Below are 4,993 nucleotides of genomic sequence, written 5' to 3' on the forward strand. Positions count from 1 at the left end.
TGCCTCATATTTATAGCTAAATTGGAAAAGAAGGGTTGTGGCTAAGAAGAAGAGCTCTTTATGGAAGAGATCTTGGCAAAATCAGCAATCTGAAGCTTTCGAGATGCAATTTGATGTTGGTGATTTGATCTTTGAGGTCCAAAGAGGCTTCCAGAGATGCCATGACTGATTTGCTTGGCTCTCAAATGATCTTGCTTCAACCCAAGCCTCTCGTTGAATTGAGAAGAGGGGGAGATTGCTAGAGTTAATTGCTGAATCTTTGGAGTTGAATTCAGGCTTTTTGGTATAGAATCAGAGATGCCATATTTGGGAAATAGTGCACCGTTTTTTTCCATGAAAAGGGGGGAAGCGACGGCCAGATCATCATCATCTTCATCACTTCCTTTTATTTTCTTGAATCTTTTTAAGCATTAAGGCTTAAAGCTTTGTGATTTATCTCTACTTACCAAGTTTTAAATGTGTGTAGTCGAATTCGACTTATGGCTCCTAACTATTGTTTGCACTGTCACTTCCGTGATGACGGATGGCTACAGTCTTTGTTAATCCGGGAAAATATCATGTTATGATCCTTGGGTCTTTTTGCTCGAGATCTTCTCTATTTAATGATTTTAGAGTTCTTCAAGTCCATTTCGTGAGAAGTCGGGAATATTTGAAATTAAACTTGGGATATCATGTGTTTTCCCTTGGTAGTGCAGCACTTATATGGAGTAACAAAAAGCAACCTAAAGCTACTTTATTGAGTATAAAGGCTAAGTATAGAGGTACTGCTATGGCATTACGTGAAGTGGTATGGCTACAAATGTTATTAGATGATTTGGATGTGTAGGGAGATGGTCTAATTGTCATTCATTGTGACAACATAAGCAACATACAACTAGCTAGGAAAACAATGTTCCATGCTAGGACAAAACACATTGAGGTGCATTACCTCTTTATGAGAGATAATGTACTTACAAGAGAGATTGACTTGGTATATGTCAGCTTATAGGATCAGATAGCTTAAATTTTCACAAAGACATTGGGTGCAGAGAAGCTTTGAAATTTTGAAGCTTACTTGGAGTTGCAGAGATACAGTTGAGCTTGAAGGAAAATCCTGCCTCTCCTAATAAAGTATTTGAACCTTTTCCTTATTCTTAAATAGATTTCTTGCATTTAATGGGTGTTGGGACAGACACATCAATGGTCATTATGATTCTCACATGGCTGCCACTAACTATTATATTTAGTTTGTTGCACCTATCTATACAACTAGTATAGTTATAGTGTTAGTTGATTAGTATAGTCATCTATGTACTAATTGACTTAGTAGATCACTATCCTTTATGTTGTATCTTATCTATACTTTGTGCACATTGTATTGTGTGTGGAAAAAGAAGAAGAAACTAGCAAGAAATTTTTTTGGCATCCATCTCTCTTTTTGTATTATTGAGTGAGTTTTCTCTTGTGTGTATGGTGTAGTAGCTCAAGCAAGTCCCCCCCACCATGCGATTCTTGACAGCTTTACCTAAGCCTGTGATGTCATTGATGTTTTCATCACCACCAACTCTAATGATGGGGTTAAACAAATAGTGAATGAATCACAACAAGCTTAGAAGAACAAACAGGAATCAGTAAAAAAGCCACCTCCCAAAAATCCCACATCAAGTATGTTCCCAATAATAGGTCTTTGACCCACAAAAATCAAGCCACAAAACAACCCAAATCTTGAACCTACCAATGAAGAACCTGACAAAATAATTAGTGCTATGAAAAACTAACACATGCAAAGTCACATGACAAAATAGTTAGTGCTACTTCAACAGACCAAGCATCAAGTTTTGGAGACAACACCTTCTCAAACTCAAAGAAACATGTCATCCGTCTCCACTTTAGGCCCAATTACACCTCAGGACCAATCTTCAACTAATACAATAACCACGCCCCCATTCGGGCTTGCACCTAAGCTGAATAATAATCAAGAAAATCCTCTAGCAAGGTCAGGTATAAGTATATAATTGGTAAGTCATGTCAAACCAAAACCACATGCAAAATTACTACCTACATACGTGGGACCTTTGATATTAGATCTAGTTATAAACATGGCTATCAATATGGGTGACAATATAGTCGATAGCATCTGTCATCTTAATAATACATTCACCTTGTTTGCTCATAGCTATGACCGCTTGGATCTAAGTTTGTTAGATGAAGAAACTGCAATGGCAGTTAGAGGCCTTCCTTGCTCTTAGGAGGAATATGATTTGATATTCACCAAGCATGCCTTTGTTGCCAAAGAGCTCATTGCTGCAAGTTAGCAAGGAGCAAGCCATACACAGGTGTGTAATAACATCTTTCAAGCATAGCTGCCTCAAGAACAGAGATAACAGACTTGGAGAAACTAGCCAAATCAAAATACCCATTTCTTCAAAAGTGGTTTACTCTTCGAGCCCAATGGGAGTGATTCGATTGTCAAATAATGACTAATTATGAACACCATCGAGCCATCAAACCACTGAGTATGACCCCACTTATATTGCACCCACTTCCTATTGAGTTTTGGCCCTCATATAAAAAACTCACTTGGAGCACCATGTGCTACTACATCGTATTTGGATAGAGTACTATGTGAGGAGGAAATGCACATTTGCTAGCTGCTTGAGCACATGAGATTTTCTCACAAATATTTTCACGTATATAATCTATGTGGGCATCAAACCAAGGAACATGGACCACTATGTTGCCATGGAATATAGTCCTAATTTTTATGATTGGCTTCTGTTGAAGAGTCTTATAGCATCTCATTAGCCTACATTCTTGTGTATGGCTACAATTTTCACTTTGTAAAAAAATTATTTATGTTCTTTCATTTCATTTTTTTTTCATTCTATAATAAGCATAGTTGAGCCATGTGCCATTTCCTCCTTCATCACTCCACCCTCACATTACGAAACTTTCAGGGAGGGGAGGAAGTCAATCATTTGCTTAAGGTCAATTACTTTCACAATTCATAACTTTTGCAAGGAATAAAGTAGCAATTATTTTTTTGGACAAATGAAATGTGTGAGCTTATGTAATTTCAAATTTCTTTCTCATTACAGATTCTTCTTTTTACAAACACATCATAAAATGGCAGGAGTCAATGAGAAGGTTGTTTGTGAGAGGCACAGGAAGCCATAGATTCCTTTTACAGATGCAAAGCAAACAAAATATAACATGAATGTGGACATATTGAGAAATTGAGATTTGAGGTACAGAAAAATCCAAAACCTCAAAAAAGTTGTTGATGAAGAGAAAATAGACAAAGAATTAGTGGAAGTGTGCTCCTTGGCTATGTATGTGGAGAAGTTTGGGGGGTAGAGTTAACCATCCAAGATGTATTGAGTTCTTGACAAATTATGATGTAGACAAAAGAATAGGGACTATCACGATGAAAACAACAGAGGGACTATAGAAGGTGGAGATTCCTCACTTAGCAAAATTGGTGCATCGAGCTCTAGGCCTACCACAACACCCTTTCAAACCAAAATAAAGAAAATAAGTTGTGACTTAGTTCAAATTTACAAAGTAAGAAATGGGTAATGATGGCATCAAGCTAGAGGCAATCCTTGATCCTGATTTATAGTTGCATGCCAAGTTTATACACATTGTTCTCTAGTGCTCGCCACAATGCTACAATGAACGTGATCCACTTGACTATGTTTGAAGACTCGATCAATAGAACACTTGAAGGATGTGGATCTAAACACGTACACAAGAAATTGCCTTGGATAGGGCAGAAGTGGCAGAGAGAATAATGAAGATTCAATAGAGGAGTTTCATGAAGACATTGATTCAAGTCATAGAACCCATAGAAGAAACATGATAGAAGGCCTCAAAAGGAAATTGCAGATGGCCAAAGAGGCACTTCAACACACAGGCCAAAGAGGCACTTCAACACACATTATGGAATCTCTACCATAGCTACCTGAGTACAACCCCACAAGAGATGAGGTGTGTGTCAACTTAAGGTAGATGGCTTCTTAGGTGAGAAATTAACTAGATTAGGCTTCTTGGAGATACAACAACCACCATTGCCACCCTTGCCACTAGATGTGGAGGAGTACAACATGCTAGATATCGAAGACACCACTCCACTTGACCAACTTGCCACAAGGAATTTGTCAAACCAGACTACTTCATCATGAATACTGATAGACCCAAAGTAGAGGAGACTTGTAAGGATAAGTGAACTTAGAGAATGGCTCAAGGTAACACCCCAAGAGAGGCTAGACACCCCCTTTGAGAAGATGAGAGAGGCAGCCTCAATTTGTTGTTGGGAGGATGAGATTTCCACCTTGAGAAGAGCCAAGCTAGGGGACACATCCATGAAATTTAAATTTGACATGATGGTAGGAAGCTCGAATGGACCCTCCTTGTTAGTGTCATGGAATAAGTGATCCAAACTGGGCAAGCATTAGAACAATGCTAGGTTGACTAGAAATTTCAAGACCTAGGGTCATGGGGCATTGAAGAGCATTATTGGAGTGATAAGGTTGGAGAAGTACCTAGAAAGGTTTTGGAATTTGAGGCACAATTAGCCTGGAAAAGATCCATTCTAAAACCCAACAACATGGCATGGATGGCTTTTTACAGTAATAGATTAGCTGAAAGAGGAAACCCCTCTTTTCTACCTTATGCTAGGAGGCATGGTTTCTGAGTCAATTATACTAGGTTTCCAAATGTGTCAAGGATGCAAGTAGCTACCTCCTAAGGTCAAAGTAACATTGAATGAAAAGGTGATCATTCCTCTCCTTTAATAGAATCAAGTTCCTTTTTGATCCTAGGTGTGGCTCTTCCCCCCACAACTGATAGGTGCTTAGCTTCCATTGCATGCACAATGCCTTAACTATCACTTGGGGATTTCTTGTGAAAAATTTATGATGGTATCGCTAGTCAGCCTATGTGCACAAGATTTAGATCAGAGGTTATTTTGTCAAACTCTAGGCTAGATTTATGCAAAGTTTCTTGGGCAACC

The sequence above is a fragment of the Lygodium microphyllum genome, chromosome 15 (assembly GCF_053477565.2).
Source record: "Lygodium microphyllum isolate KBCC chromosome 15, Lygodium_microphyllum_v1.1.10, whole genome shotgun sequence".
NCBI lineage: Eukaryota > Viridiplantae > Streptophyta > Polypodiopsida > Schizaeales > Lygodiaceae > Lygodium > Lygodium microphyllum.